Source organism: Podarcis gaigeae (assembly GCF_964106915.1).
Source record: "Podarcis gaigeae genome assembly, chromosome: 4".
Classification (NCBI taxonomy): Eukaryota; Metazoa; Chordata; class Lepidosauria; order Squamata; family Lacertidae; genus Podarcis; species Podarcis gaigeae.
Genome location: NC_139677.1, coordinates 66,142,741 through 66,164,958, shown reverse-complemented (window position 1 = coordinate 66,164,958; position 22,218 = coordinate 66,142,741). Strand labels below are relative to the sequence as shown.

The window sequence follows — 22,218 nt, the reverse complement described above, 5'->3', positions numbered from 1 at the left end:
CCAGATTGAATAGGGGCAACATATAATATGTTTTCCAGGGCCTCCTAATGAATCAATTATTTTTAACGGGGGGACAAGGCTCCCAAACATGTCTCTTTACGTGTGACTTTAAGCAGGCTTGCAGTACCCCCTCCCCACACTTAGGAAGGTGCTATGCCTTCATCAGCTGCACAACAGACAAATTCAATTTGCAGAGCTTTGCACATTACCTAATGATGGAGAAAGCTGCACCTGTTGAATGTCTGCTTGACCTATATGTATTTATTGAATACATTTATATCCTGCCTTTCTTCCATCATGGAACTCAAGGTGGATTGTTTTCCTCCTCAGAAAACAGAAAAGAAGCTCTGGGATGAAATTCCATGACTTTGCTTGCCATCCTTCTCATGAGGAAAATTGAATTATTCTGTACGTAAGGCAGGTACGAAGCACACAGGCTTTAATCTAATCTAGATTAGAGCTAGACTACATGCAAAATAATCATGGCGACTCTTTACAATCTTACGTGATAAAGCAATCAACCTGGCAATGCTGAGTTAATTAACTTCTATATTGGGAAACAAACCCATTGTCTTTATTCAGACCCAAATGAATAGAGCTGGACTTCTTGATTACATTTAATTCAACAGTTTCACTCTGGAGCCTCCTTCTGAAATTCCTTTGTTCAGGTATAGCCACCTTAACCTCAGTGACAGAGTGGCCTGGTAGACGGCAATGTTCTCCCACTGGTTTATGAGTATTGCCTCCTTTTATACCAGATTCTTGATGCCCTTTGATTCTTTTGCATTGTGCCCTATGTAGAATGGAGAAGGGCATTGCTTGCAGATATACAGTTTTATCTTGGAAGATGAGCTGACGAATGAACCATTGGTATTGGTTATGTGCAGAAATAAGGCATGACTTCTGAAATAGCTTTTGTTATGTACTTTGTGCTATTTATCAGCAACAGAGTCTCTGGAATTATTTCCTTGCTTCTGCTTCCATTTAGCTTGCATTGCCACAAAAGACAAAGGGGAGAGAAATTCAAATAAGTACCGGGGTGGTAAAAGGTACTTGTAAGATATGAGAGGAGGAAAGGCAATAATAGCAAGTGAATGAGATGAAGGGGAGCCTGATAAGAAAGTCTGGAGGGCTAACAAAAAGAAGGGAAGGAGATGGAAGTTCTGCTGGAAGATTGGCAGATAAATGCATCATCACTGAATGGTATCCCAAATAGATTTCAGTGACACACGTTTAAGAATTTTCTAATGCAATTTAAGATTGATTCTGAGTCAATTCCTTCCCCATTGTAATTCCAAGAAAGCAATTGAAGATCCTTCATATCTCAAGCACCTTCCCAAGTGTCCTTACCTTGCACAATTCCTTCTTGTCCTCAACTTTCATACTATCTTATTTCAGTCTATAAGGACCATATTCTCAGCTACTAAAATATCATTTGAGTAGGCTGGTGGGGAGTGGAAATACAGTGTTTTAGCACCCGTATGATAATTTGAGTAATTAACCTGCTGTAGAAATTTCCTGAATTCCAAAGCAATGAAGTATTGGTTCATCAAAGGGAATGTGCATTCATTTCCCTCTGAGCAATGCAGTGTAAAGGGAGTCTGTCAAGTTCCAGATTGGTTAAGATATTGTTACTGAAAAGCAACATTTTTTATTTTGTCTGGAAGAGTGTAATGCAGCGGGTCCAGAACATGGAGCATGAGTCACATTACATGTTCATCATGATGACATGCAGTTTTAACAGTGGGTTGTTGAGCCTATTTGTTGACCCCCTTTATGAGCCATTTTATTTTGAGCCATTGATTTCTAAGTGGTGCATCAGGAGGACCCACAAGTGTGCAATACAAACCCTACCCAGGTAGGTTTCCTGATTGCTAACCAGGGAATGCGTTTCAAAAGCGGGTTTAGGAGGGGTATTTACTGGCCTTAGGTGGGAATGTCCTAGTCAAATGCAAAATCCTGTTCCTGGGCTTTCTTAGGAAACTATCTGAGAGCAACTCATTTAAGGTGGAGTACATTATAGGGACGCGGGTGGTGCTGTGGTCTAAACCATTGAGCCTCTTGGGCTTGCCGATTTGAAGATCAGCAGTTCGAATCCCCATGATGGGGTGAGCTCCCGTTGCTCTGTCCCAGCTCCTGCCAACCTAGAAGTTCGAAAGCATGCCAGTGCAAGTAGATAAATAGGTACCACTCTGGTGGGAAGGTAAACAGCGTTTCCGTCCGCTGCTCTGGTTTCGGTGTTCCGTTGTGCCACATGACCTGGAAAAACTGCGGACAAACACTGGTTCCCTCAGCCAGTAAAGCGAGATGAGCACCGCAACCCCAGAGTTGTCTGCGACTGGACTTAACTGTCAGGGGTCCTTTTACCTTTACATTATAGTACTCTTGAGTTCACAGAGACATTGATGAATGTAAATTCAATCAAGAAAGCTTGCCTCGGGCTTGTGGTCACACTGCTTGTTCCTTGTTGTTCTGGTAGACTACGAGAGACAGATGCAGCCCTAAACTTGTGAATCCATACCTCAAATGGTGACTAGCTACCTTCAACTAAAGGAGCAAATATCCATACCTTGCAGTGTACTGATTCCCAGCTAACAACATGTCAGGGGCTGGCTGGACGCTGAGGAGTGGTGGCTGGATCCTGAGGAGTGGGCACCAGGAGAAGGGGGTTGGAGACTGACTTGGGAGAAGGGATCAGTGATGTGGAGGAAGCTGCAGGATTGGAGAGTGAAGAACTGCTTCAGGAGGCTGGTGTAGAGGCTTTGACACTGCCTCCTTCTTCCCCCACTTCTCCTGCTCCACTGTCTCCCAGGACCAGGAGAGAACTGAAGAGGGAAGAGCAGAATCAGGTTACACGCAGACACAGTCTTTGCTTGCTTGTGTGCAGCTCAGATAAGGGAGGTGCATAAGCCAAAGCCATGGGCAACTACCTCATTAGGTGCACATCTAGCAGTACCTGAGGGACGTAGGACTGACAGGCTTCCTAACATGTAAGTGTACGTTTGACAATAAAGAGTTAATCCTTGTGGTCCCTTCCGCACACTATGATTCTATGGTTCCTGACTCTGGACGTGCCTTGCCTGACAGCGCTGTGACACCTCACTTGTCTTTTGCTGCTACTAGTTGAGTTTGGCAAATGCCAGCCGCCCACATCACTGCACAAAATTGTACAGAAGATGCACAGACTGGTATATTGCTCCTGTACACATCCACTTGCAAGTAATGTAATCCACCAACTTGCCATGCAGGAAATGTGGGCATAATTGGCCGTTTCTTAAATGTGTGTTAAGTACATAAATACAAATGACCATAGCTAGTGTTTTGTTTCGTTTTGAAGTATTTTGGTTGCTGTCGTACCACCCCTAGTTACTGACTTGTTCTGTTGCTATGGAGTGAAATCATTAGTTCTACCTATCTCTTCAGGCATTTCTGCAGTGTTTTATCACTGCTTTCTATTTATTCCTTTGTGGAAGTAAGATGTTTTAATCTCTTCCCATAGCCTTAAAAGTTTACTCAGAATGATAATAGTGTTCCTTGCTTTGGTTTCCAAATATGTATTTTCTTTTCTTTTTTTTTCTTTTTTTAAAAAGAAATATCCTGGTAATTTTTCATGGACTTTCAGTAACGTATGCATAACCTGTGCCATTAATATAAAAAAATGGAGGTGTGTGTGCGTTGGGGGGGGGCGGATCCTGCAAAATTTCACTTTGGATGTAAAAATCAAGACTAACTGCATATATGCCATACAAAACACAAACAAACATGACTTCAGAGAAACTACAGTATAAACTTTTTCACAGTAAGGGGAGGAAAACGTCAACGATTAAACACATCAAAATATAAATGATTTAAGCTCATGCACATAAACAACAGGAAAGTAATCTGAAAATTAGGGAGCAGGCGGGGACAGGGAAGTCAAGACAATAATCTAGTTATTAAACTATAGCATGTGGGGTTACTTTCCCCATTCAACATAATCAGCCATGAATTATTAATACAGATGACTGTTCATTCACAAGAAAAATGTGAAGAAGCCTCAAGTCACACCAACCTTTAGAGCATGCGGCGGGGGAAGAATACACCATGCTAGTAACATACACAACTATGCAGCCACATGGTGGACATGCTACCATGTGATAAAATGGTCCCTATGATTGCAGTGAGTAGTGCATATTTTCAAATAATTTGAATTATAGCACAATATATATATTTTTTAAGTAATATTTATTGAAGTTTCAAAGATTACAAAAACAAAACATCACGTCACAATAAAATATAAAATTAAAAAAAGAAAAAATAAGAAAAGAAGAAAAAACAGAAAAATAAAAACAACTAAAAAATGAATCAAACCTTCCATAACTTATCTTTCATTTACTTGTTTCTTTGACCTCCTCACACCTCCCTGAGAGCCAGTGTGGTGTAGTGGTTAAGAGTCTCGTAATCTGGGGAACCGGGTTCGCGTCTCCACTCCTCCACATGCAGCTGCTGGGTGACCTTGGACTAGTCACGCTTCTCTGAAGTCTCTCAGCCCCACTCACCTCACAGAGTGTTTGTTGTGGGGGAGGAAGGGAAAGGAGAATGTTAGCCGCTTTGAGACTCCTTAAAGGGAGTGAAAGGCGGGATATCAAATCCAAACTCTTCTTCTTCTTCTTCTTTTTTGTATTCTAGTTCAATTAGCTATTTCAGCAAATCCTTTCCATCTTTATGAATTATAGCACAATAACTTGAATAATAGTACTGGTTGTTGTTGTTTTGTTATGTATTTTTTGTGTTTTTATACTGTAAACATCCTGTAATCTTCGAATGCAGAGTGGTATTAAATTTAAATAATAATAGTAATATAGAGAGGATCCAAGGGGAGCTGGTAAGTTTTCAATAGTAGAATAGCAAACAATGGGAGTAGGCTTGCAAGGTACAATAGTACCTCGAGTTACAAACGCCTCAGGTTACAAACTCTGCTAACCTGGAAGAGTTACCTCAAGTTGAGAACTTTGCCCCAGGATGAGACCCTGCGAATTGTTAGAAGGAAATCATGGGCCGGCAGCGCAGCGTCAGCAAGAGGCCCCATTAGCGAAAGCACACTTCTAGTTAGGAGCAGTTTCAGGTTAAGAATGGACCTCCGGAATGAATTAAGTTTGTAACTAGAGGTACCACTGTACACAGCAGCGATTGATGGTATAAGTACCATGTTTCTCAGCACGAGGAAACAGTGCTGGGTAAAATATACCTGCTAAATTTCTGCCCATCATAAAGTTGTTGTTGTTAATTTCATTTCTATACCACTTTATATTTTAAAGGAAAAAATCTCAAAGCTGTTTACAACACATTAAAACATCAAATTAATAAAACAACCCAGAATAAAACAAATTCAAGCTTCAAGGAAAATATTTCAGATCCTTCTCTAAGTGACATTTTGCTTTCCTCATATTTATTTACCTACTTAAATAGGTAAGTAGCAGAAGTACTCTAGGAAGCCAGTGTGGTGTAGTGGTTAGAGTGTTGGACTGGGACCTGGGAGATCAAGGGTCGTGAGTGGGATAAAGTTAATTAGACTCAGCAATACCTAACGAGCTTTCATTCATGTATGCTCGTGGACAAAATGAATTTGGAGCATAACGAGAGGAACTAGTAAATCCAATAGGAAAAAAGAGCACGTGGTCTAATTAAGTATGCATTCTGTGCAATTGCTCCTTAAAGGCAAAGGCTGGACAACATATGATGATAAAAGGAGGACAAGATGCTAGGGCAGGGAAAAGTTGGATATTGGGTCACTAAGTAGATGGCCGTGATTGGGACGGCACAGACACAGCCAAGTAGAAGTAGCTTTGTGATCTGCAGAAAGAGTAAGTGTAGCTGAAGCACTAATGGCATTCCGTTTAGAGAGCTGGGAAGCAAATTACAGGCAAGTTAATGCTGCATGAACATCTGTGACCCTGCGAATTGTTAGAAGGAAATAAGTTGTAGTAACAGAGAATAAGATTCAAAACTCATCTGTCTGAGTGCAAGTATCTCAAGGTGAAATAACAGAAGGAGAAGAGGCGGGAATATTGATTTCTGCCCTGCAAAACAGACAACAACGCCTACGTATTCCTGGAAGGGAATTTAACTCTCTAAGTGCATCATCTTTTTTAGTCTTCTGGTTTCTGTTGTGCTGGGACAGTGGCTGTTAATTCAGAGGCAGCATTTGATTGTTTGGCTTATATGCAGCTCTTGGGCGAACGCGACTTTAAGTAGCCCTTTAGATAATACCACGCACTCGAATTCTAACCCAGCACATCCAAAGTGCATGTGTCCTCTGACATTTAATCAATAGCACATGAACACGTTGGCAGCTGTACTCTTCAAAACATTTGCAACCACTGGCCCGTTGCTGGGCACAGCTTTTAACCATTTTGAAAGTGAAAGGCTGCATATAACACATGTATGGTTGAAAGCTGAAATGAGGTGCGTGCATTTTGTACTCGGCTCAAGATACATTGCAGAAGGGGTTCTTCGTTTCAACATTGGGTTTCTTCTATGTAGAGCAGTTTGCAAAGCTAAACCCCTGTATTCAGAATAGGTTACAAGGGTCAAATTAAGCACACCAGTGTACTGTAGTTTTATTTATAATTTTGTAATACAGTGGTACCTCGGGTTAAGTACTTAATTCGTTCCGGAGGTCCATTCTTAGCCTGAAACTGTTCTTAACCGGAAGCACCACTTTAGCTAATGGGGCCTCCTGCTGCCGCCGCGCCGCCGGAGCACGATTTCTGTTCTCACCCTGAAGCAAAGTTCTTAACCTGAGGTAATATTTCTGGGTTAGCAGAGTCTGTAACCTGAAGCGTATGTACCGGTAATCTGAAGCGTATTTAACCTGAGGTACCACTGTACTTTGATGGGACGCGGGTGGTGCTGTGGGTTAAACCACAAAGCCTAGGGTTTGCCGATCAGAAGGTTGGCGGTTCGAATCCCCATGACAGGGTGAGCTCCCGTTGCTCGGTCCCTGCTCCTGCCAACCTAGTAGTTCGAAAGCACGTCAAAGTACAAAAAGATAAATAGGTACCGCTCTGACGGGAAGGTAAACGGTGTTTCCGTGTGCTGCTCTGGTTTGCCATAAGCAGCTTAGTTATGCTGGCCACATGACCTAGAAGCTGTACGCTGGCTCCCTCGGCCGGTAAAGCGAGATGAGTGCCGCAACCCCAGTCGGCCACAACTGGACCTAATGGTCAGGGGTCTCTTTACCTTTACCTAATACGTTGATATTGGACCAACTATTCTTGCTCCAACCAGCACATGTGCCAATTCCTTCTCCAGAGCTGCTTCATATCAGTGTTATGGCTGCAGCATGATTCCTCCCAAAAATATTTTTACATGGAAGGTCTTCACATGGCTACATGTGTATCAGTTCTATGGAAACTCTCCACGCTACCAGACTCATTCTCAAAGCACTTTCCATGCAAAGATAATGTCTTTTACAGCAACTGCTGTATTGTTTCAACTGCACAGAAAACATTTTTCAGCATTAAACATGTTGCTGCCCTAGATATCCCAACCGACATGTGAAATAGCAAAAGCCACTTCCAGTGGGGGTAATTGGGACTGGAGAAGCAGGTGGTGGGAAGAAGGTAGTTAACCCTTTCCCTCTCTTCAGTTTTCCTGCTCAAAGTGCCCCTCTAAGGTCACATCCACAACATACATTGAAAGCACATGGCTTCCCCCAAAGAATCTTGGGAACTGTCATTTACATCCTCACAGATCCACTTCCCAGCACCCTTTGGGGGAAACCCTGTGCTTTAAATGCATGCTGTGGATGTGACCTAGCCTGCCCTTTAGTTTACCTTTCCTTGTGAAAAGATCTAGGTCCACACACCTTTTCCCATAAGGGAAGGAAGTAGTTGGGGAAGCTGAGTAAGAAAATAGCCGAAGGATTGGGTGGCAGCCAGGAGCAGGCAGAGTTTTCTCCACTAGTACTTTCTGCTGTATTACAGGCACTTGCAACTCCTTTTCCTTAAAAAGAAAACGTTGCAGAGCTGTCTCTAACATAGTTCATAGGAGTAGAGAATTTTGCAAGATACGGCTTCTTCTAGCACTCCATTATGGGAAGAGAATCTGCAATTGCTAATACTACGCAACTTTTAAAGTAATGGGAACTCTGACTTGCACTGAATTGGGCAAACAATACACAAGCTGGTACAAATATTGGTATTCGTATATATATTCATAGAGTTCATGAACATACAGTTTGTCTTCTTCTGGCAGTGTGAAATCTAAGTAGCTCTGCTTTCCGCCCCAGAGACACATTGAAATAAATAGCTCAGAATCCAAGTGGGTATTTGCAGAACCAATACATAATACGGTTGGGGAAATCCCATGTGCCAGGCTGCCTGAGTACCTGGTGGAAGTATCTGTAGCATTGAGATAATGGATGTGAAGTGTTTTGAACACTCAGAAATGTATATAAATGGCAAGTATTGTTATTGTTAAGTTAAATGCTGGTCCATAGGAATTTGTTTTTGGTGTAGCAATTTAAACCTTCACTCGTATGCACACTGATGGCCAAAGCAGTTGTGATGTTATGTTAAATGCTTGGATGCATTTACTTTAGTTAGCCAGGCTTGAGACTAGCACCTGAAAGGTCTGAAAAAACTGATGCTGACCCCTCAGAGTTTGAAATATAGTCTCAGCTGTGGTACAGGGAGCTGTGTCAGCGGCAATGGCAATTCTAGATGGTAACAGATTTGCTATAATAGGCTAAAGAGATGGGAGTGTTGTGTTATTTGTAAAGGAAAGTCCTCCATTCACAGTCCAATTCACATTGTTGGCAATGACTGTTAAATCCCAAATAGCCTGGGACCTCTCCACCTGAGCCTGGTTCTCAGCATACAACCTGTCAAGCAGCAATTTACTTCAGCCGAGATGCACTGCTGTTTACTTCCATGGTGAAATGCCTCAGTAGGGATTTCTCTTATGAGAATCCCTGCTTTGGGGATTCATTCCCCAAGGCAGTTGCTGCAGCTGATTCCCACAGTTGACAAGGCTGAGTACTAACGTAACTTTGAAAATGAGGAAAGCGTGCTGACTTTTTTTTCCTCCGAGGAGCATCCAAAATAGAAAAGGAAAACATATTGAAGAAGGAGAAATGATGAAGAATAAATAAAGTCTTGTCATGCAACAGTTTCTTTCATGCTTGGTTCAGTGGCCTAAGTGCCAAACCTGAATTTGTGTGTGTGTGTGTGTGTGTGTGTGTACGTGCGTGCCAAAGGAAACAGGCACCAGTTAATGTGAGGATAATGTGAAATGTGCATAGTTATCAAAATGTACATGTGGCAGCAAATAATGAATAATGATGGCACCATCATGCACTTGTATTTTTGTCTTTGCCTTGGGTTGTGGGCTGTTCAAAAGAGCAAGGAAGTTCTTTCCGTTAGTATCATAGATATTACATGCACAATTTTCAGCGTCATCCTTCTGAAAATCCTGGTGCTGCTTTTTGCCTTTATCTTCTGGTTTGTGAAATGAATCAACAATTGGATCATCAGCAGAGTTCCATCTGTCAAGTATTACTAAGTCTGGGACATCATCCAGGGATGGATTTCTCATAGTTTCTATTGTCCAGAATAGGTTTCTGACTTGTCTTTGAAAGTTCATTTGCCCTTATTAATGATGTGGGAAGTCTAGGGTGATGTCTGAGCCATCACTTGGAACATGCCCTTTCTCAAAACATTTTTCAGCAGGTTGCTAACTGTGGGCCAGAGAGCATCCAGCATCTGAAAGCAGTGGAGTTTCATGAAGACCAGAATTATGCACTCCTACATTCCTTGACAATCTTGTTTTCTCATTCACTAGATTCATCAATTGTGTGTGTGTGTGTGTGTGTGTGTGTGTGTGTGTGTGTGTGTGCAAAGAACTGGTTTCTTCTTTTAATCAGGAGCCAGTCTTTATGATTCTCTAAATCCAGAGATAGGGAAACTGTAGTTCTACAGCTGGTGCTGGCCTGCAATTTCCACAGTCCTTAACCACTGTCACAGAACGTGCTGGTCAGTAATCACACAGTCCAAAGTTGGAGTTAACTTTGTATTAGCAAAAACAAGATCTCCACAGACTTGGCTGAGTGTCAGGCCTAATGAACACAACAGCTCATTCCCAGTGGGTCTTCCTCCATGAAATTAGTTGCCAAGACTAAAGGTCCCTACATCTCCACAGCTGTCTGTCTCTTCCTCTCCAGGACTTTTACCAAGCAATCAGAGACTACGCCTGCATGCAGCCAATCTCTCCTCTGCCCTTTTCATGCCTCTCCTGGTTATGAAAGACACGGGGAGGGGGTAGTGGAGTTTGCCCAGCAGGAAAGGGAGACCCCCTGACTCTTCATCAGCCTGACTCATCTCTGCCTCTTGCCCTTCCTCCTCTCACTTGCCAGCTTCAGCTGCTGAATGTTGACTTCTCCCTAGAACAAACTCCCAGCTCACTAAGCCCTGTTACCCCTTCAGCTTCTGACACCTCCTCTTCCCAGTCTTCTCCCTCTGACCACTCATCATTGTCCCGCCAACAAGAAGGCTCTGAGCCTTCTTCCCTTGCTGGTTCCCCAGCTGGTTCCTCCCGCTCTGCATCCAACCAGTCCTTGACAACCATTGTCCATTTTGGCTGGGGCTGATGGGAGTGGAAGACGAAGAACAACTCGAGGACCACAGGTTGCCCACCCCTGCTTTAAAAAGGTGGTCAATAAACAGAAAGGCTTTACAAAGCCAAAGTGAGTAAATGAGCAGTAAAATGGCAAATGCAATTCAGTGTAAACAAGTGTAGAATGATGCACTTTGAGGTTAAAAGTCTTACTGTACACTCATGAGGGTCTAAACTGGTGGCAACTGACCAGGAAGAAGACCTTGGGGCTGTAGCAGGTAACTCAGTGAAGATGTCAACCTTGTGTGTAGCAGCTGTGAAAAATGCAAATTACATGCTAGGGATCATTAGGAAAGGTATTGAAAATAAACCTGCTGATATCATAATGCCAGTATACAAATCTATGGTGGGACCACATTTGGAATACCATGTGCACTTCTGGTCACCTCATCTGAAAAAGGATATTGTAAAGTTGGGAAAGGTTGAGAAAAGTGCAATCAAAATGATCAATGAGGAAAGGTTTCAGCTTTTGGGTACATTTTTGTTTAGAGAAAAGGCAAATAAGAGGTGATATGATAGAAATTTATAAAGTTAAGCATGGCATGGAGAAAGTGGTTAGATAAATTTCTCTCTCTCCCTCATAACACTAGAACTCGTGGACATCCAATGAAGCTAAATGTTGCAATATTCAGGACAGACAAAAAAGTAGTTTTTCCACACAGTGTATAATTAAAGTATGGAATTTGCTCCCACAAGAGGCAATGACGGCCACCAACTTGGACGGTTTTAAAAGCGTATTAGACAGCCCATGGAGGATAAGGCTACCACTGGCTATTAACCCCAGGGGGCTATTACATCCGCTTTCGGAGGCAGTATGCTTCTGAATACCAGCTGAGTTCTGAACTGCAGGGGATGAGAGTGCTCTTGCACTCAGGTTCTGTGCATGGGCTTCCCATAGGAATGTGGTTGGCAACAGTGAGAACAGGATGCTGGACTTGATGGGTCATTGGCCTGGTCAAGCAGGTTCTTCTTGTGTTCCTTCAGTGATTGGATGGGGTAATTGTTTCCTCTCTCCGATACATATTTGATAACTACTTTTGCACATGCCCCAAGACAAATATGTTTAAGTTGACTGATGGCCAACCCTCTGAAGGGGTTCACACGCCGGAGTGGGAGTGATGAAAGTACGAAAGTGGACATGGCCAAAGTTTTTAAAAGGGGTGTGACTATTTCTTTTCTAAGTAGAACTAGGGGTGAAAAATATGTTTTGGCATCAGGGAATCACAGCAGAGGGGAGTGCAGTGTAATCTTTTTTTTTTTTTTAATGAAAATTATGACAAATTGGAGAATCACATCAGGGCACCTATGAAAGCTGGGAGATTTCTTTTAAAAGTAATAATTAAAATGTATTTTAAAAAATTAAAATGGACAAAAATTGGAGACTCTTTGTGCGGCGACAACAAAACCTTTTGGCATCATAGTGAAGGACTCATAGTTTGTTTTTGTTTTGTTTTCAAAACTAATATAATATTTTTTTTTAAGATACATTATTGGGAAGCCACAAAAAACTTACGGGGGTGGGCACAACTATAGCCCACTGGTTAGCCACCACTGTCACAGAAGGAGACCACAACAGAGGGCTTATCCAGACTTCCATTTAGCCCACTGCTTTCCTTTGGGGAAACCAGTTGTTTAGCACTGAATTGGAGCAAACGGCAATCGGGTTTTCCACAGTTTGTTCCAATTTTATCACTAAGAGTGAGTTTTCTAGGGGGAAGTTGTGGGGCAAAGGCAAAACTGCTTGGACCTGTGCTTTCTAGGCGGAAGTGTATCCAAGCCCTCAGATGGGAGGGCAAATAGCCACAGCTGCTTGCCTGCTAATGGCTCACAAGAAAGATCTCTGGTGATGGCTAACTATGGGGAAAAGGGCACTTTGCACACAGAGTATCTTGTGCAAAGCAGCCTGTCTCCACAAAGCAGATTTACGCGAATGAACTTGAGCTCACTGATAGCACTTCTCTGCATAGAACCTTTACAGCATAGGACTCCAGACACAAACAGACTCCATTCCCAAAACCGGGGGTGCCAAAACAGAACATCACACAAGTAAGCAAGGGAAAGGGGAACATCTGTCATCATGTGTAACTGCTACAGCTGTTTCCCTTGTCTCGCCCAGCCACTTTGCCATGAGTGAATACTGTGTGTTGCACAAACTGTCTTTGCTCTAGCACTCTTCTCCCTTAACTGTGGGGAGCAGTAATCTCCACAAAGGAGAAAGATTCACTCCCACATGCAGGTAAGCTCTCTGTTGGCAAACACCATTATCATCACTGGGCAGAGGCTCAAGAGGTATTTTGCCTTGCAGGATCACAACCCAGATGCACGGAGCAGAACAAACCGCCCTTGTGCACACAGTTTCACTACAATCTGCAAGGGGGAGCTATATGTCTGTATTGTTTTTCTCAGGTCCGCGCTTAGATAGCACCCCTCATTCTCTCGGCATCATAAACACCTGCTGTGCAGCTAGATTCAAGGACTACATGCTCCAGCTGCTGATCCTTGCTCATTGTCCTCTTTCTGTCTTCCTGGGCTCTCTGCAGGCCACTGTCCCAAAGGTAGAGAGGTCCACCCCACACCTCAACAAGCCTATCCTGGTGATCAGCAGCAATGACCCAGATATTGTTGACTGTTCTTTCATGGAGCTGTTAACATATTTGTGCTAGGCAGGCTCCTGTATCCTGGAAAATTGCAGACAGACAGTTATGCAACAGGTGGAGTTGTTTCTACCGTGGAGCTGGTGCCATAGCTTCCTGTCCTGCCACTGTCCAAGGCACAAGAGCCTTACTAGAGTGCCTGCCTGGCATTCCACACATTTGACTTCCCTTTCAGAATCTCCTGCCTCTGGGAGACTGTTCCTGCCTCCGGGAGACTGGTGGATATGGGTGTCCCCCCCCCCCATCACCCCATTTCCCTGGGGTCTGTCAGATTGCACAAGTGGGATTGGTGCTGGGGTGTATTTTGCAGTTCCTGGGTTAGGAAAGCGAATGATGTGTATGATGCAGAAGAGATCAGGAAGGGCATTGAAGCCTTCTAGGATGCCACCTGACAGGGTTGGCATATGAGGCAACATTGGGTGGGGGATGGCCACATCAGGGGAAAGAGTGGGCCAAAAGGCAATTGCTGTATTCAGGGACAAGGCTATTGGTTCATGCAGTGCTGCTCCTGGTTGTATGGAGACCCAACATCCCTCCTATTTTCTAGCATGAGGGTGGGGTGTGCGTGTGTCTTAATTTGAAGCATGGTCCTTCACCATGCAAAACATGAGCCACTCTGTGCAGATAGTTCCTCTTGCATCCCCTGTGCTTGTGAGGGGTGGGGGTGGGGAGGCAGGAGACGGACAAAGACCTCATGCAGTGACTGAGCTCTGCTGTAACCAACTGGTTAGGGAGCTGCCTTGCAGAGTTTGCAGCTCCCTCTCTTTTACTCCTGAGATGACTGTCTGCCCACCTTGCTGTCATATAAATGGTGAAGGGGGCTATATTCCTGCCTTCCATCTGGAATGTTGATCTCAGGGTCAAGCCCCACGATGGGCAAAAGATTCCTGCATTGCAGGGAGTTGGACTAGATGACCCTATGTTCAGTTCTGTGCAGTGAGCCAGTGGAGGCTGCTGCTCTCCGTGTGTGTCTTTGGCTGCCTGTCCTGGTTCCTCCCCTTAGCTACTTGGCTTCTCTCTCTCTCTCTCTCTCTCTCTCTCTCTCTCTGTGTGTGTGTGTGTGTGTGTTTTCTCTGCAGTCATTCTGCCCAGGGAATTATGTGGGTGTGTTTTTTCCTTCCCTTTCTCTGTGCTTTGCAGCTCAAACAGTGTGTGTGAATGGTATAAGGGGATTTGAACCCCAGACTGTAAGGTTGCCTTGGGACTGCCTGCAACAGAGTTACAAGCTGTGGGCTTTTTTGTGCTTGTTCTCGTGGTGATGTAAGAGTGTGTGCCAGGGTGGAGTGGGATTTCTACATTGCCATTAGCTCTTTGTATGGGGGGGGGGTCATGTGGGCACTGGTGGCAGTACAGTCCCCAGTTGTGGCCCAGAGTGGCTGGGGAAACCCAGGCAGATGGGTGGGGTAATAATAATAATAATAATAATAATAATAAGAAGAAGAAGAAGAAGAAGAAGAAGAAGAAGAAGAAGAAGAAGAAGAAGGCGGCTGTGGTGGTGTTTCCTGGGACACTGTGGGAGTGTCTATCATTCTAATGCATGTATCAGTCTAATGCATGTTTAATATTTTTTCGTATGTATGTTCCCTTTTTCTCCTGGCCATGTAGCAGAGGTGTGTTTCTGGCCCTGGCATAATATGAGGGCTCTGTTAACGAAGAGCTCAGGTTACAATGACAGGTAGAAGCATTTTTCTATGAGAGCAAGTTATTTGGTGGGTTATTTTGTCCATTTCTGGACAATATGTGGCCTCTGTACAATGCCACAAAAGTCCTGACAGTTTCTGAATCGGAGGTCCAATCCAGCTTCAATTTGGGGTTGAACTGGAAGGATACGTCCTTGGGCATTTAAAGATGCTGCCATGAACCCAGAGATAAATAGTAGCTTCAGTGAATACTTAGACTTCAAAAACAAATTTGTTGCCAATGTCAGCAAACTATTCTGCATAGAGTGAACACTCTTGTGAAGTTAGCTTTTGCATCATCAGAAACCTGAACATGTGCCAAAACTGCAATAACAAAAACCTCTCACTGTTATTGTTTATAAAAATAAATCAGCTAATTGAACAGTACCACACTGAAATCGCTTTTGAAAACGAAAAGACAGTGGTGAACTAACAAGGAACTGGTTTGTGGCATTATGGTCATGTGTGTCCTCCTGGTGTAATAACTGTATAAGTTTGGCCGAATATCTAATGGTAAATTAGTGATTACATTGCCACCAGATGGAAATATAATAATAGCATAAAGCCACCGAATAACTGTAAAGGGCAGAACAATAAAACCAAAATTAACCAGAGGCAAAAAGGATTTAAAACTGTTAGATCAAACAGCAATTATAAACTTCTAAAATGCCTGGGCAGATGAAAAGGCCTTCATCTGGCACTAAAAAGTGCAGTGCTTGAATCTGGCAAACCTCTCTGAGATCATGTGAACTCCAGAGTTGGGGTGCCAGCACTGAAAAAGCCCTACACATGCAGCAAAATGAATTGGGAACTAGGTGGGGGAATGCACCTCTTTAGCCTGAGGATAGAGAACACCATTTTTTAAAAGTGCTTCTTTAAAAAGTAGCATATAAACCTTGCTTGTTGTGCTGGTTTTAAGAATGCAGGAGTCCTGCTGGAAAGACGCAAGGGTCTTTCTAGTACAGCATTCTTTTTCCAACTGTAGTCAACCAGACAGTTCTGGGCATTCAGGCAAAAGTTCTCTTGATGTTTGCCTACCCTCCAAGAACTGATATTCAAAGGAATTTTGTCTCTGAATTGGGAAGCTTCATTTAGTAATTGTGGCTAGTGCTTGTTCAAGGACCTGCCTCCCATGAAAATATCTAATCCCATTTTAAATAAATGAAGTTGATATGCTTTTAAATATTATAATCTTAATTCTTTATGTGTGTCTGTGTGTTTTTAAAAAAACTTTTTTTGTTTTAGATTTCTAGTATGTTGCCTCCAGGCTGTCTTTGTAAGGCAACTAGCAAACTAAATAAAAATAATAATTAATAATAATAAAATTATTTTAGGAGATCTGCTATCCAATAGTGTCTTTGAGTGTGAGCTGTGCAAAGAGGTTGCCCCAGCTGCAAACTTAGTGGGTGGATACAGGCAACTGATATGGAAATTGTATCTGCAATATGGGTGTAATAATGCTGACCTACTTTCGAGGAGTGTAACAAGAATCACAATGTACATGGAGTGCTTGGAACATTATAAAGTGCAACACAAGTACTAAATATTATCATTATTGCAACAGATTCTTAACCTGTGCTTTCTGAAAGACAGCCTCCTATTTATGCCCTGCACAATAATATTTGCAGGGCCTTTCAGATGTTTACGAAACATATTTAGAAAACCACATATCAACCTTCCATAAAGATGTGTATTTTGTTATGAGATATTTTAGTCTTGGTCCTAATGCATATCACTTTGTTCTCTTTATCCGTTTATGATAGGATCATTTACTTAGCCTATTTGTGCATTTATTTCCTTCTCCACCAATGGGCACAGGTTCTTGGGTGAGTGGGTGGGTCATGGGTAGATGCGCTCTATCTGCTCAGCATGCAAGTTACTTTAAAAAACCAAAAACCTTCTATGAGACCTTATGAAATATAAAATGCGTACAGGTGATAACTTCTCAGAGGCTTGGAAGTGGCACTGTGGAGCTGGCATAGCCTGTGGTAAACACATACACCATGGTCTATGGGCAAACTGGTTTGGGAAGTTTTCAAAGGGCTTTAAATTGTACTGTGGAAAGTTGAAACTGCCCCCCGAAATCTTATTGGTACAACAGATCTGCATGTTTGGGCTTGGTTTCTGTGTGTACATGATAGAGTGCTCACAATGAGAACACACTTTTGCTGTTTTTTTAAGTATGTGAAAGAATCGATGCTTAAATACATATCCTCATGCACTATAGCCATTAAAAGCAGTTCAGAGCTACCTCTCCCTCTCACCCATGTCCCACACACTTCGGTTTTCTTGGCTGCGTGTGTCAGGCACTGTGTATTCATTTATGCAACCATAAGGGCTAGTAACTTGTTTTTTGTTTTAAGTGGAAACCAAAGTTCTTAGGAAGCTAAATTACCACTTTCCATGTTCACATTCAGTGCTTGTTGTGTACTTCAGAAACATGACTTACAGACACATCTTTCCCCATCCTCCACTGTGGTGCCCATGATAGCCCCAGTGAATTTCGGCTACAAAGGGAACTGAAGAACTGGCTGTTTCTGTTACTATTGGTTGGTGCCTCCAGTTCAAAATACAACGAAGGAGACAATGTGGATTTGCCTCCTGTATTCCATTATGCTCAAAATGGGAAGCTATATTCACAAAAGTTAGTGCCAATTCTGTTTTCCATCTCTTTGTTGTGGGGGTGGGTTTGAGAGGGGATGGGCAAATGTAAGGTGCAAAATTCCCACTCGAATGTGAGGGTGAGGAAAGGAAACAGGAGGAAATATGTTAGGGGTTAAACTTGAGAATTGAACTTTAGTAAGAGTATATGGTGGAGAGGGTTAAGTCTCCTGCCTCCTAGAGACAAGAAAAGGAGGCACAAATTTTCATTTCATCTCATTGCCGTTTAATTGTAAAGACGTGTGGAAATTAAAAATGCTGGAAGCTAATCCCTGCAAATTCATTATAACCACTGTGGTTTGTGGATATCTGTAGCTAGCCACAATCCACAGGCCAAGAGGAGCTGTATTAAATCAATATGAACATGTTTCCCCCGCCGCCTTTTGGCTTTTTTATGTCTGTTTTGCCAGCGAAGTGTCATACGGGTGCAATCCACATACCTATCGATACCAGTGACCACAATTCCATAGATTTTAATGGATCTGGAGTATACCTAGCAACATTAAAGCGTGTGATGCGTTTGGTTTGGTTGATAGCCCGCAGGGTTTATGTAATAGGGCACACAAGACGGGGGAGCGGGCGTGTGAGGTTGGAAGGAGAGAATAAATCTGGGAGCCGATCAGATTCGGGGGGGCGCCCGATCGCCGAGATGGAATGCATCTCCTGAATTAATACAACGACCCCGACCTCCCGGCCAGAGAGCTAGGCTTTTAATTCTGCAAAATCCAATTTGTGCGCCTGCAATTGAGATGGATGGTGCAGACATGCTCTTTAAATCAGTGTCTGCTATTTTTTGGGGGGGGGGGGGCAAGTGGAAGCGGGAGGAGAACGTGTGTTCGCCCTGTGCTGCGCTGCAGCCCGACTCCCTGCCTCACTCGCTCTGTCTCTTGATTTTGGTAAGAGCCTGCTTCAGGCTTACGCATCTCAGCGCGGCGAGGTGTTGTGTGTGCTCTTGCAGCGTGCGGTGCGGCTGCCGTACCTGGGAGACGAGGGGCCCTGAGGTGTGGGAAGTGTGCAGAGCGTCCGTGTGTGTGTTTTTGTGTGTGTGCGCGCCCTGCCTGGGTGTGGCTTAGGCTTGGGACGTGTGCCTCCCCCTCGCATTGCCACAGAGACACTTCTATGCCTTCTGATGCCTTGAAATAAACGTGCCGAGATTCCAGGCTGGCTCCGAGGAGTTCCTGGTGGAGATGGCTTTGCGGGGTGTGTGTGTGTGGTGGGGGGAAAAGAATATTTTTTTTAAAGGGCAGCATGTCGCTTTAAGAAGTGCCATTGGGTGGCTGCGTCTTTAAGAGGGAAGAGGCGGCGGAAAGAAAACTACCTTGAGGTATGGGGCTGGCCTATGCTAATTGCGGGGGCGGTGCCAGGATGAATGGAGGGAGGTGAGGGCGGTGCTGCTTTACAGGGGAGGAAGGACCCATGCATTCAAGGCCTGTCTCTTTAAGGAATCAGTTGATACCATTCCGAGAGAGAGGAAAGGGGGGGATCTAGCCCCCCCCCATCTCTCCATCGGGACACTACCATTCCCGTTGCTGGGGAGGCGAGGCGGCCCTGATGGCTTGGAGAAGTCAAAGTCTGCCCGTGAGTGAGGAGGGGACGTTCCATTGATTGGGTGGGCCGGGGGGGTTGGGGGAAGTGCGCGCGCGATAGGCTGCTTCATTCGCGGGGAGCGGACGGGGGGGGGGGGCGCGCAAGAGTAGGAGGGAGGCCGAGGGGCGATGGGCGGTACCATGTGGGAGAGGGGGAGGAGGAGAAGGAGGAGGGGGGAGGCTGGCTGGCTGGCGGACAATGGAGCCTGTGTGTGTTTGCGGGAAAGGAGCGAGTTCGCCGTCGCCGGGGGGAGACGCTGCGCCGCCGCCGCCGCCTCCTGCCCGGGGCTGAGAGGTGCCCCCCGGCCGGGCCAGGCCCCTCCGCCCTTGGTGGGCAAGAGCGGTGAGCGTGCGGAGGGAGGCGGGCAGGAGGCTCCTCCGCATGGTGCCAGCGGCACCCGTGGAAACTGCGGGCCGTGGGGAGGCGGGCTGTGCGCGCGCGTGTGTTGAGGTGGTGCTGGTGGGGGGGGGGGCGACGCGGCGAGAGGACCGGGTAACCGCCCTCCCGCCTGCCTGTTCGGGGGAAAGTTTCGGAGTTTGGGGGCTGGTCGAAAAACCTGGCGCGGGCGGGCGCGGGGAGCGTGAGGTGGGGGCGCGGGCGGGAGGGAAAGAGGCGGGAGGGGTCGGCGATTGGCAAAGCGAGGCGGGGGTGGGGGCGGCTCCGAGTAGTCGCCCGAGGCGGACGGGCGGGGGGGGGGCGGGTTGGAAGGAGAGCCGTGGAGGAGGCCGGAGGGAAGAGGCGTGTCCATCGCATGAGGGGAAGAACAAACGGCCCGGGGGGGGGGGGGGAGAGAAACCTTGAGTCTGGGAAAAGGGGGGCGGGTGGGCTATCTGTGTACACGGAGTAGTATGTGGATGCGCTTTGGTGTGTGTGTGGATGGTGTGCGTGTTGTGGCAAGGCGGGTGTCTGGGCAGGAGATGCCAGCCCTTTCGGGACGGGGCGGGGGGTCTCGTGCGTCTCTGTGGGTAACGGAGGAAGGCAGCCTGGGTTATGAAAACAGGGTGGAAGAAACGGAGTGAGCCTGGGAATTTGGGGGTAAGGAACGCTTCACACTCCCCCACCCTCGTTTTCCTCTCCCCGTTCCAGTTAAATAAGGGGATTTGCCATTGTGGGTCGCCGCTGAAAGGGGGGAGGATTTTGCAGATGCTTCTGGAGGTGAGGAGCTGCTTTAGGCTTTGAGGTGGGGTTGGGGGGAGAGGGACGGAGTGTGTGTTTGTGTCTTCTGGGCTGCCAAGCAGTCGTCATGGGCCTGAGGGGGCGGTACAGAAGAATAAAAGTGCAAGGGGGTAAGAAAACGGTTTGTGCATCCAGTGTGTGGAAATGGGGTGCCCGTAGGCGACCCTCCGCAAGGCTGTTAAGAAAGTAAGGTGTGCAGAGCTGTTTAAGAGGTCTTTCTGTACATGACCAGAGAGCATAGTGCTCCCCCTCCCAACAATGCTGGTCAGAGGGATTGTGAACTAGATGCCCAGTCTGCAAGGAGTACTATTCCACATTGCTAGTTAAAGGGAGCTGTAGATCTTGGGCGGGGGGGGGGGGAGAATAAAAATCAGGGGCTTGATAATTTCTACTGAAGTGCTGTGGATATTGGTCAGTACCTGTTTGCTTAATTGCATGCGTAGGTAGATGGTGCAAATCTGTTGAGGTTATCTCCACCCTGGAAATTTACACATTCAGTCATTTTTTAGTTCTGTAGTTAGAACTACATACAGATTAGATCATACTATGCATTGGTCTTAAAGTAATAGACTAATTGCTCTTACATTCCAAAACCCTTTTTGTAAATGGGGAGACAGACTTGCTCCTAAGTTTTGACCTGTGATATGTAGAGTTAGTACGTAGTTTAGTACGTAGTTTCATAGCTGAAGGTAGGAGAGGCCACACAATTCAGTAGGGCCTTTTCCTCCTAGCCTTTCTTGAGTCTGGTCTTTAGGTCACTTGAATGTTGATGTAGGGGTAGTATACAAAGAGAACTTGGTTTTTTTCTGAAATGCTAAATACTCTGGTGTGCTATCTTAACTTCAGATTGGCAGTCTTTGCATTCAGTTTATTCTACCTCCCTGTTTGCTACTTTTTTCTTACTAAACTAATGCTCCATTTAAATAAACAACAGAGTAGGCTGACTATGCAGTCCATCAACTTGTGTTAAGATGAGAGGAAAAAAATGTCTATTTTGGTTCGCACTGAAACTTGAGTTATTTTAATGTGTTGTAAAATGGTGGCAAAGCAGAAAACATTTGTGTAAAAGTAGTTAAAAGAAAAGCACATTGGAGTATAGCAGCGTGGGCACATCATATCATCCACAAATATCACTTGCTTCCATTCAGCTTTATTTTTAATTCATATATTCAAGTGTGCACAGTCTGTAGTCATTGCAGCGATTCCTGGAGGGGTAGTTCCTCAGTACTTTCTATCTGAGGGGGACTGAGGGCACTTGCACAAATGAAGCTAAGAACTTCATTTATATATCACTTTGAATACTGTTGTCTGAGTGTGGTGTGTTAAGAAATGCTTTTAAATGGCATGTATGTTCTCATTATTATGGCTCTTCCATTCAGCTTACAGATGAAATGAAATTTAGCCAGTTGGTTAGAATAGTGTGATGAATGTGAGCTAGCTCAAAACTACCTGGTAAATTTTTGGTCCATAAACCAAATTTGGAATGTAAAACTAATTCAACATACTGTACATTTATTTCCTCTTTATCTACTTGATTTTGCTTAGCTTGAGGTAGGGCTCAGCAACCTGGTCAATGTGTGCTGGGGGGGGGGGAATCCAGCAGAAGAGCTGCAGCTAATTTACACTGATTTACATTTATCTAAAGCGTGCCACTTGACATATTATTTTGGTGTCAAGTTAGATGTTGCATTTATGAGTCGTGTATTAAAATATGGTGAACATGGACTATCTTTATTGAACGTGGAAGATGTTGCACTTTTAAATAATGATGCTCAGGATTTTTTTTTTTTGTTCTCACTTATGGT

General features: G+C 44.7%; 1 protein-coding gene across 4 annotated transcripts in view; it reads left to right on the top strand.

Annotated features, from left to right (window-relative positions):
• The window catches only part of BCL9 (BCL9 transcription coactivator), a 100,933-nt gene that overhangs the window by 46,179 nt on the left and 32,536 nt on the right, over positions 1-22,218 (top strand). The window contains exon 1 of one of the 4 annotated variants that reach the window (XM_083736059.1): positions 19,062-19,228. The exons of 1 other annotated variant lie outside the window; for it this stretch is intronic. The gene's annotated coding sequence lies outside the window, so the exon portion shown is untranslated. Of the gene's footprint in view, positions 1-19,061; positions 19,229-19,339; positions 19,580-22,218 lie in introns of those variants that run through there. 2 more of the 4 variants (XM_083736058.1, XM_083736061.1) reach the window with 2 other exon arrangements.